This window comes from Muntiacus reevesi, chromosome 3 (assembly GCF_963930625.1).
Source record: "Muntiacus reevesi chromosome 3, mMunRee1.1, whole genome shotgun sequence".
Taxonomy (NCBI): Eukaryota; Metazoa; Chordata; class Mammalia; order Artiodactyla; family Cervidae; genus Muntiacus; species Muntiacus reevesi.
In genome coordinates, this window is record NC_089251.1 from 219,047,967 (window position 1) to 219,060,556 (window position 12,590).

The following is a 12,590-nucleotide window of genomic DNA, read 5'->3' on the forward strand; positions in this document are numbered from 1 at the left end:
TGCAACTACTGAGCGCACACACTGCAACTCCTGAAACCCGTGGCCCCAGAGCCTGTGCTCCGCAACAAGGGAAACCCACACGCTGCAGCTAAAGGCTAGCCCCTGCTCACCCCAACTAGAGAAAAGCCAAAACCAAGGCCCAGCACAGCCAAAAATGAAATAAATAGATAAAATTTTAAAAAAGAAGTTTGGGCTGCCTTGCTGAAAAAATAGCTACAACCTGGTATGTTGAAGTACTGGACATGTGTGCAAAGAAGGCCATCTTGGTTAATTATTCAGATGACTCCAGAACCTATTACTGAAGGACTGCAACTACATGAGAAATTTCAAGTTAATATCACCAGCTGAGTCTGCCAATTCATACAACTATGAGACTATGAAATGATTTGCTATCCAATGACAGAAAATCAGGACAAAAGTTATGCAACTTTCTATTATTCATTCTTGGTACTTTATGTATACCTTTGTATTACAGGGAATAGTACCTGGATTACTACATGGCATTTTAACTGGTTTTTCCCAATACTCCTGCCTCCAACCAACTATTCTCCAAATAGTAGTCAAAGTGACTATCAACATGTATCAAAGTCTTTCCCCATCCTCACTTGATTCTATGCTTCAGTTTTGTATTATGATTGCAGTCTATATACCGATACAACTCTTTCATAACATGTATAGCACTGTATTTTTAATCATAATTTACATAATCATTTTTTAATGTTGTTCTCCCTAACTAGATATTAATCTCTAATAGGCAAGGTGCCTTATCCATTGGTCTAGCCTCTGTGTCAAGCACAATGCTTAGTACATAGTGGCCATTCAATCAATACTTGTTAAATGAATAACTTTTAAAAAATGGCTTTTACAGTTCACTTGATTTTGTATTAGCAACTTACTCCCTAAGTTAGAGAGTAACTAACTTGCCTCTTTGGGCTATTTCCAGTTGCAATAAATATATAAAACCAATTAATGTTTCAGCTAACTTTTCACAAGCTTCCAGAAATAGGTCAAGAAAAGAGTTACGTGAAATGTGACATATGTTCCAGTCTTAAACTAAGGATTCTGTTAAGATAAGCAGAGTTGTGGCCACTCTTTACTGAGAATAGCTATTCAGATTCTATCTAATTCATCAAAGCAAAATAAATTATAATCCTCCCACTTCCTTTTGCCAGTTCTCATTTTTATTTTCTACAAAATTTTTCAAATGATTTCCTACATTTTCTATTGCATATTTATATGTATTAACTTATTTAGATTAAGAATAAAAGATTCTCCAACTCTTTCCTTTGGCGACCTTGGAAAGCATAAAGCCTTGGTTAATATAATCAGACCAATCCTAGAAAATTAAAATCACCACCCAAAGTGCTTCTGCATTATTAAAAAATGGAGCCAGACAGACTGTTAGGTAAAGCATATGTTAACAAAGCACAGAAGTGGTTAAACACAAGGACATTTCCCTATATAGGAGACCAAAGGCCCAAATATTCAATAACAAAAATTTTAGCCATATGTGCACTTATGTAGAACAGATTATTAACTGTTACCCTCTGTAAATATAAGAAATGAATTACAATAAATCTGAATAATTTTAAATTCTTTTTTTTTTTCTGAAATCACAGCCATTAAGCAGTGGTGATCATTCAGTGGAAATACTCATCAAGATACATGTATGACAGAAATACCAAGTTCATTTTGGGATGTCAAATGGAGGCAGATTCTACAAATGCTTATATTCAAAAACATTTTCAGAGTAATTACGCTTTTTTGGACAACGTTTTCAGCATCCTTTTTCTTTTTTTCTTACATATGTTTCTAAATCTGTGTTTGGAATCCAAATTTTAAATTTAATTACAAGCTGAAGAATATGCTTACTTAACATCCAATTTAATCCTAAATTACCCTGAAATTCATACAGGCTCATGAGAGTTTAGGGTTGGAAGTTTCCTAAAGTTTATCTAATCCAGTGGTTTTCAAGGATTAATGTGCTCTAGAATCACCTAGCTGTTGTTCTTTGGGTTACCCTGGTGGCTGAAACTGTAAAGGGTCTGCTTGCAATGCGGGAGAACTGGGTTCAATCCCTAGGTCAGGAAGATCCTTTGCAGAAGGGAGTGGCTACCACTCCAGTATTCTTGCCTGAAGAACCCCATGGACAGAGGAGTCTGGCAGGCTACAGTCCATGGGGTCGCAAAGAATTGTCACGACTGAGCAATTGACACATTCGGAATCACTTAGGGGACTTATTGAAATACAGATTGCTGGGTTCCACCCTCTGAGTTTCTGAATCCATGAGTTTGTGGAGGGAACTGAGAGTTTGCTTCTATACCTAGTTCCCAGATCATGTTAATGTTAGTGGTCCAGAGGCCTCACTTTGAGGATCACTGATCTAACCAACTGCTTAAATTTTACAGATAAAGAAAGAAAGTCCCAGAAAACTTTAAAAATTAATGCAATGATTCTGCCACAGTCAGTGACAAAATGGCAGGAAAGGGTGAGATTAGAAGACAGGTTTCCTGTTTCCAAGTAGACTGTTCCTCTGATACTACTTTCTTATTCTGAAGTATATTTAGTACCATATGAGGCATTGATTAATAAGCTACAGAAAAAATAAGTCACAGCTGAGGAAAAGGGAAGACAACATAAACATGGTCTCTCCCATTCGACAAAATTAAAGACATGCAGGAACCCACCAAAAATTGAATGATTCAGGTATTTCTTTGTGGCCACTACTCCCCTTTTGAAGTTCATTTCCCTCTAAACATCTAAGGACTTACTTTGCATTCTTACATTGCAACGTCTTTGTTGATAACTTTTCAGTAATTCCATTAAAGCAAATCACAGGGTTGTCAAATCTTCAAGGATCAGAAGATCATGAGTTGACAAGTAGCAGATGCACAGAAAGAAGTTTTAAATAACGTGCATTCATTCCCCATGTGGAGTAAAGTAGAATACCTATCACTCCATGATAGTAAAAACCAGCCGGGAAGTAACGAAGAATGGAGTTATGCCATGATATTTACCATTTCTCCCACTTTTATGCAGTGAAGAACCAAAAAATTCAGAAGAAAGAAAACTCTTAGATTTTCCAACAAGCTGTTTCTGTTTAAGGACAGAAGTTTCTGTTAAAATTTAGTATAATTGTGATGTCACTGAGCAGAGTGAAAGCTGCAGGCAAACAGAACATTCTCATTGTAATACCACTACTGTAGGCATATTTGAAACACTATAGCTTCTTCAGACTATAATTATAACTGTTTGCTGCTTCTGTGGTTTCAAAGATAATAGAAGTTGTTCACAAAATTTACACAACACTGATGTGTTGCATATAAAATATAGACAGTCACGTGCAAAATATCCCATTATATATTTTCTCATAGAGAAAAACAGCTGAGAAACCTACAGACCATCAAATTATGACTCCAGTGTTTCATTACAAGCAATTAGACTCCGGAACCCAAAGGTACAACCAAAATGCTTGGTGTAATTTGGCTAATACCATTTAAGAGCTGGGCCACAGGTGTTTAAATCTGCAGAAAAGAAACGTCCCAACGGCTCTAGGGTCTTATTACCTTACTTTTAATTCCTTCCATCGCCTGCACATCAAAGGTGGGACCTGGGAGAAAATATATGTTAAATGAGGAGAGAGATTCAAAATTCCACTGACTCATTCCACAAGCACTGAGTGAATGACTACTCCATGTCAGACACAGTTCTTGCCTAAGTGAACTCAAAATCCAGCAGGAGAAGTGGCCATAAATTCATCCCTTGTCAAACATTGAACACTGTTGTAAAGATATCAGTACAACCTGTTACTCATGTTATAGAGCAGACCGTTTTTTTGTTCAGGCTGGGAAATTAAGAAATAATCGCCAAAAAATGACATTGATATGGGTTTAGAAGAATTAAAAAGTAGTTTCCGTACAGAAAAGAAAATCATCTGATGGGAAATAAAGCCATGAAAGACAGGTTTGAGGTCATAGCCCTTAGAAAATTATGCTAAGGAATTTGTACACTGTTTCCAAGACAGTAGGAGACATGGAGAGTGTTTGAGGGCTCTGGGCCAAGTAGTTTCTGAGAAATTTCTGGGAAGCACACCTTAAAAAGGTAGACAAAAAATAAAAGACATCTTTCTGTAATGCTTGGATGAGCTGTTATAATAATAGACTCCCTAGAAACCAATCACAAATAATCCAAGGAGTTAAAGAGGTTTGGAACAGACTTTTGCCCTGAGGTATCTGCAAATTTCTGGTGGTCTAGAACCTAAATTTCAATGAATCATGCATCAGTGACAGGACACAAAACTGAGGCCAGAACAGAAATAGATATCAACACAACAAGGTAAATGGGGGGAAAAAAACCAATAAAATTAATAACAACAAAAAACTAAATGAAAATTAAAGATATGATATGCAGCACCAATACAACCAAAAGTTACTTCTATGATAAGACTAATAAGGAACAAATCTCTGACAAGAGTAATCAAGGGGAACAAAAAGGGAAGAAGAATGCAAAATATATGAAATGAGGGATGAAAGAGGGACTTAATTAGTGATTCAGCACATCCTAAAAAGATAGTATGAGAGTATTGTATCAAGCTTGTTATAGTAAATTTACATTGATCGGTGAAATGGGCAAATTTCTAGAAAGATTTGTAAACTTATCTGTTCATGAAGACCTAGAAAATCTAAGTCACCTTAGAACTCTCCCAAGAAACTAAAAATATTGTTTTAAAATTTCTCCCAAAGAAAAGGAGCTTGTTGAAATTGTTCTATTGATGCATTTTGCCATGCAATCAAGGAACAGATTATTCCACTATTTTAGAGAAGAGAGAAAAAGAAATACTCATAGGTAAAAACTAGCATATCCTTTATACTAAACCATACAGAGTCAGTTTGAAACAGAAAATTATGAGTTAATCTCATATAAAAATTATTAAACTAAGTCCAGAGATATACAAAGAAGACAGCACACTATTAACAGATCATGATTGTTCTATAAAAGTCAAGTTGATTCAACATTAGAAAATTATGAGATTGCTTTGTTATACTAAAAGATTAGAGGAGGAAATCAAGGGACATAAACCTGCACATCCATGAAGCTCAACAAACTCTAAGTAGGATAAGTACAAAGAGATTCTCACCAAGCACATCATGCCAAACTTGCAAAAGACAGAAACAAAGAGCAAATCTTGAAAATAGCACATGAGAATCTACTCAGCACATACAAGGGATCCTCAAAAAGATTATAAGCTCATTTCTTTTCATAATCATGGAGGTCAACAGGCAGTAAGATGACATATGTAAGTGCTGAAAGAAGAAAATTGTCAACCAAGAATTCTGTATCTAATAAAAATATCCTGCAAAAATGAAGGTGAAATTAAGATATTTCCAAATGAAAAAATCAAAGGGAGTTTATCAGCAGTAGTCCAACCCTGTAAGAAATGTTCTCTAAGTATCCTCATAGCTCAATTGGTAAAGAATCGGCCTGTAATGCAGGATACCGGGGTTCAATTCCTGGGTTGGGAAGATCCCCTGGAGAAGGAAATGGCAACCCACTCCAGTATTCTTGCCTGGAGAATCCCATGGACAGAGGAGCCTGGCAGGTTACAGTCCATGAGGTCACAAGAGTCAGACATGACTTAGCAACTAAACCACCACCATAAAAAATGTTATAAGGAGTCCCCCAGACTGAAACAAAGGATACTAGACAATAACTCAAGATCATATGAAGCAATAAGGAGCAACAATAAAAAAGCTATCCAGCAAACATGATCATAAATAGTAATGCATATTTGACATGTAACTCCTCTTTTTTTCCCTATATTATTTGGAAGACAAATGCATTAAAGAATAATTATAAATAATCATAAAATTATGTTAAGGAGTGGGAGATAGAGTTATAAAGGAAGAGAGATTTGTATACAACTGAAGGATAGTCTGAACAAATTTTTACCTAATAAGTAATAACCAGTGGAGGGACTTGACCTATCAGTTGTCAAGACTTATTACAAAATATACTATTTAGGACACTGTTGCATTAGTGTGGAAATAATCGCATAGACCAATGGAACAAGAAAGAAATGCCGGAATCAAATCTACACAGCTTGATGGAAACCTGATATATGAGAGAACTAGAATTGTCAATCAGTAGCAAAAGATTTATCTTTAATTTATCATTAAAATATGCTTGGACAATTGATGATCCATATGGAAAAAATTGTATCTTCAACTATACAAATAATCAATCCCAGGTAGATCAAGTACTTGAACTGGAAAAGCAATAGTAAAAAATTTTAAAGATTAGAGGAAAATATATTTGCCAATGCAGGGTAATAAATAATTTTTAAATCAAGCAGAAAACATAAACCAAAAAGGGAAAGAGTGGAAAAAGATTGCTATTTCTAGAATAAATTTTAAAATCTTATGAATTCAAATGAAAAAGTCAAATAGTTCCTTTAAAATATGAAGAAGCTATAACAAAAAGTTTTCCAAAGATGAATAGACAGTAAACATAGGAAAAAATTTCTTAATGGCCATGATAATCAAGCAATGTGTATTAAAACTACCATGAACTATAATGTTATGTCCAAACAGAATGGTAAAATTCAGAAGTCTGAAAATGCCAGATATCAGCAGTACGTGGAATAAAGGTTATACACTGCTGATGTGGAATGAAGTTGAATAAATTGGTAAAACTACTTTGGAAAACAATTTGGAGTTGCTTGGTAAAGGTGCATCTGTGCATACCCAGCATTTCCAGGTGTATATTCTAGAGAAGGTCTTGAATACATGAACATGAGCAAACATATACAAGAACTTTTATAGTGACATGCATTTTGTAATAACAAATCAATCCAAATGTCCAACAGCAATAGAATAAAAAAATTGAAATGCATTCTTTGTTATGGAGATAAAATTGGTAAATAAAATTGTATGTTTCAAGTGTACAACATTGCAATTCAATATTTGTTAGAATACAGTAGTATACAACAGTGAAACATGAATTCCAGATAAATCAACAAAAATATATCTCGAATACTTAATATTGAGTCATAGAGTAATACATCATGATTCCTTTTATATAAAGTACAAAAGAAGGTTAAACAAAATAGCAGAGATTCAGATTTTTATAAGTATATACACATATGATTTCTACATAGATTAACACATACACATATATGACAAACTTTAAGGAAAACAAGGGATTAGTTAACATAATTCAGGATAGTAGTTACCTTCAGGGCAGAGGAAAGGAAAGTGAAAGTGAAGTCGCTCAGTCATATCCGACTCTTTGCGACTCCATGGACACTCACCTACCGGGCTCCTCTGTCCATGGGATTTTCCAGGCAAGAATACTGGAGTGGGTTGCCATAGAGGAAGGGGGCTTCAATTGGGCAGAAACTCACAAAACATAGGCTTTCAAATACAAAGATAATATCTTATTTCTTAGGCTGAATTAAGAGCAGTGATCATTTCATTTTTAAAAAATGCTACTTCTGTATATCATATCCATTCTTTCAGTATGCTGTATTTCACTATATAAAGCATTATATTCACAGTAGACTACACAACACTTTATAGAAGTGAAAAGTAAAAAAGTAAGTCTGAGCAGGAAAAAGGAATCGAGTCTAAATTTTAGGAAAATTATTCTGGTGGACATACAGAAGAGAGATATTGATAGTGTCTGTTATCTCCATGGAGAAAATGAGGTTCGAACCTGGGCAATGCCAGTCAAGGGCAGATTTAGAAGAGAAGTGTTATGAATGCATCATTGATAGAATAGATAAGAGAATTTGTTTAAATTTTTAATTGTAGGATAATAGCTTTACAATACTGTATTTGTTTCTTACCTTACATTAACATGAATCAGCCATATATATACATAGCCCCTCCCTCTTGAAGATAGAGGATATTTATGCGTTTTGTGCCTGACTTAGGATGGTGACAATGACCAAGGAGAACTGTAGGAAAGCTCTGTTTGAAGGATGAGAAAAAGAATAGGAGTAACCAATAGAAAAATAGACCCACCGAAGAACATCCCCAAAGCCAGCTGAGGATTAGGAAGTTAGTTTGGAACAGAGATAACTCAATCACCGTAGAGTAAGCTCTGAAATCAACTCCTGGTATGTGACATACAGAAATATTTTTCTGAATTTGGGTGAAGGGAGAGGGTGTGGAATAGCAGCTGTGAGAAGTACAGTAGGGAAAAATTAGAGACAGAAAGATGACTGAAGAGCAATGAGAGCCCAGCTGAGGTTGGATAGCATGAATCTGTAGGACAGACTCTGGCACAGTTCATGACCTTGAGTGATCTTCAAGGTTGCAAATATTTTCATGTTCAAAACACACAGACATACATATGCAAAGACTTGTGCATGCACTCACACATTCAAGTTTGGACTAAATAATTTGTTAGAGGTCTATCAAAAGCCAGAGACCACAATATAGAGAAGACTGTCAAATCCTTTATATTTAGGCCACATAATGGCCATGGATAACTAAGTATTTCCATCTAGGCACAGCTTCTTCAGGATTCTGGTGGATCAGGATTTCCAGGAAATGTTTAAAGAGGAAGGTTAGTGGAACAAATTAGAGCCCCCACTGCAGCAGTTAACTCTGAAGCAATAACTGATACTCACCCTCCCCCCACTTTTCACTTGCTTTATACTCTCCTCCCCTTCGGTCTGCACTCTGCCTGGTAGTTTGACCCAGGCCCTCATCTCTGGCTTCTTATTTCTATGTCGTTCTCAAGTCATAGTTATTGTACTTGCTCTTCACAAGCACCAGTTACAGTGGTCAGGAGAGGCACATATTTCCCATTGTGTAGCACAGTCCCACTTTTTTGAGATAGTCATAGTCAGTTGTAAGGAGAAGCCAAAGTGATGTGACAGTGACTTGTGTTTATTGCATTTTACTCTGATCCTTGATAGATGCATGCTTATTTGAGAACTAGGACCTCAAGACCTACAGAGCCCAGTCTTGCAGAGATAGCAAGCACAGGCTGACCACGTGGGTTACTAGGAGTGATGAAGAGGAAGATCGCTCCTACTTCCACCCCTAAATTCCCAGACCCAACTGTTTTATCTATTGAGGCCACAGTACCATATAATGGTCTTTATTTCAGTTGCACAGCATGTTCTGAAGGGTAGTGCTCCATTGCTTTAGCCTACCATCTCTAAGCCAGCCCCTCAGCTAGACTCTACCTTCAAGAAGACATTCAATACAGTCCATGATCTAATACCAGCTGCTGCATCTTATTTGATGCAAAGTGGTCTATTGGTCCACGGTGATGTTATGCAGGACTGCCTGTCAGTAAACCACTCAGTGAACCCTCAGTGGGTGGTACTGGCCAAGGACCTCCAAGCAGAAAAGGCAAACCCATATCTGGAGTAGGAAGGGATCCAGTCCAGAGGAAACACTGGAGGAAGAGTCTGATATAGTCAATATCCATCAAGTAGCTTGCTGGTGTCCTCAAGGAATATTACTGTATCAGGGTCCGACAATACTCAATCATAACAGAAAATTTCGGCTCTTCAAGGATCCTGTTAACTGCTCTGCTACTAGGGAGCTCAGTTCCCTTATAGCATCTCCCACCGGGAGCCTCAGCCTACAGAGGACACTCTACCACTGAGTGTGCCTATCCTCACCAGCAATACCTTCCTTATTTCCTTGGTAAACTCAATGTCCTCCAGACCCTTGTGAAGAATCTGGCCCATCGATAGGTTTTTCAGCCTCACGTGGTTAACTCACAGCAGCAGCTTCCTTCTCTGAGTCTTGGGATCCTCTCCTCTACAGTTTCCTCCACAGGACTGTATGGAAGTTCCAGGACTTCTGCTTCATTTATGGTGTATGTGTATGTTAGTCCTTCAGTCATGTCCAACTCTTTGTGACCCTTAGGACTATAGCCAGCCAGGCTCCTCTATCCATGGAATTCTCCAGACAAGAATTCCTAGAGTGGGTTGCCATTCCCTTCTCCAGGGAGTATTCTTGACCCAGGGATTGAACCCAGGTCTCCTGAACTGTAGGCAAATTCTTTACCATCTGAGCCATCAGGGAAGCCCATTCATTTATCCTAGAAAAGTGCTATCACTCAACTCCAAAAACAACCTCAGCAGCATATTAGAACTGTCCTCCAAACCCTTGCGAGAGTGTTAAATCCTGTGTCTTTAGAGAATGCCCTACATTCTCTCTTGATAAGCATTATCTCCACCTCTATCTGATAATACTATGATGGTCCATTCTCAGAAGTACTCTCCTGCTTCTTTCTGGAACATGATAATCAAGTCCTGCAAATTGCGATCCTTTTTCCAGTCAGCCTATGCCTTGATCTGACCAAAGTTATAGGTCTAGGGCCGAGAGGACTTGGAAGACCTGCAGAGGAGAAACATTGTCTTGTAAGTGACCTCTCGTTTAAGGGTTCTTCATGTTCTTCAAGCAAGAAAAGAATCTAACTTCCACCAAGAATTAAGCCTCTTCTACAGAATTGGGGGTTTTAGGGAAATAGATTCAGGGTTCTCAAGCACATTTACCTCAAAATCCCTCCCCAGATCCCTCTTGCTTCTTATTAGAGCCTACCTTTGACACAGGACATGTGTCTATTCTGAGGATTCAGACTTCTCCTCAATTCAGCCACTTTTACAATTAAATGTAAAGGAACCAAACAATGTCTGATCATCAGCTGTGTGTGACCTTCTACCTCAGAAGATGAGAGCCTCAAACATTTACAAGAGGGCCTTCTGACTAGCACTTTGCTTTAAACTATTGACGAATAGATCTGAGCCTGTCACGTTCTCTCTTCATTGGATCAATAGCCCTTAGCAATAGCCATCTAGTTCCACAGTCTTTACAATTACTATTTTCCCCTTTCTCTCAAATACCTGAGACTTTGTGCCAATTATTACATCCCTTCTACCTGTACTGTATCCCAGTTTATTACAGATGAAAGTATTCACAATGTCACTGCCACAGAGTAGCTGGGATGATCAATATCCTCCCTCCCAGCAGCTGGGGGGTGGAAGGTGGTGCACATTATCTGGAATTCAACTTCAGAATCCCATCCTTAAAAATTGCTTTCTAAGACCACATCTGCTTTCAACTGCCCTAGGTTAGGTTCCCTATTGCATGCTCAGCTCTTTCTGCCTATAGCCTGCCAGGACTGTGGCCTGCCAGGCTCCTCTGTCCACGGGATTCTCCAGGCAAGAATACTGGAGTGGATTGCCATTTCCTCCTCCAGGGGATCCTCCAGACCCAGGGATCAAACCTGCATCTCCTATGTATCCTGTATTACAGGTTAATTCTTTGCCCACTGAGCCATCAGGCAAGCCCTAGGTTCCCTAGAAGCAGAGTCTAAGAAAGGCCTTCTTGTTTGGGTTATTTATTGATGCTCTTGAAAGAATGGGACTGAGGGGTACAGAAGAGGGAAGCGGAAGGAACTAAGAAAGGATGTGGTCTTGGCATCCATTTGTTCCTGGAAGAAGTTCTGGAGCACAGATTGTACCACAGAGTTGGTCAGTTTACGGCAGAAGGATAAGACTTCTCTACCCCTGTGTCAGACAGTCATTGTCTCTACAGGAGGGGCGGTGTTGGAAATGGACGTGTGGACTTCCTGGTGAGGCGCAAGCGTGTGTGCTCAATCGCCTCAGTCGTGTCTGACTCTGTGACCCTGTGGACTGTAGCCCACCAGACTCCTCTGTCCATGGGATTCTCCAGGCAAGAACACTGGAGTAGGTTTCCATTTCCTCCTCCAGGAGATCTTCCTGACTCGGGCTTGAACCCGTGTCTCCTGCATCTCTTGCATTGCAAGCAGACTGTTTACCCACTGAGCCACCTGGGAAGCCTTTCCTGGTGAGGGACCTCCTGGTAAAGAGTAATTCTGCAGAGAAGGCACAGCGATGAATGGCCATCAGCCTATCCCCACAGCAGTCAGGAAGTGGATGTATCACAGCATGCAAGGGATCCAACAGCATGGCACCAGCACCATCCACTTAGCCACTAAGTCTTCAGATACCTTTAGTGTTACAAACCGCAGTAACACAGAAGAGTAATTCCATGAAATCAAACCACGTACCTAAAGCCAGGCGGTGATGTGCAGGAATTGGCTTCTATTAGCCCACAAGAGTTAATTACTCACATCTCTTCTCAATTGGGTATTCAGTGATGTCATGTTGGAAACTTGAAATTGTCCATGGTGGGAGTACTTACACTATGGAAACCAGCGAAAGCTACACACCAGGCCCTTTTTTATGGGGTGGGGGTGCGGTGGGAAGAAGGGAGAAGATGATCAAGTTGTTAAACATTTACCAGCACACTGCTGACATAGTGCCAGAATCGTTATTTCCAACTTAAGTATAAAAAAAGGTTAAGAAAGAGCAATTAGTGACAGATTTAGAATTAAAATCTATTTCTCTCTGACTCCATCATATCAGGAATATTAGGCTAACTTAACATACATTTACTGAGGGACAACACGTGCCAAGCATGACTGTCACTAAGGCACATTCTAAACCCACAAAGGACATGGAATGAAAGTTCACTCTATGGGAAATGGAGAACATGATATCTTGGGAATTTAATTGAATTTCTTCTAGCTATTTT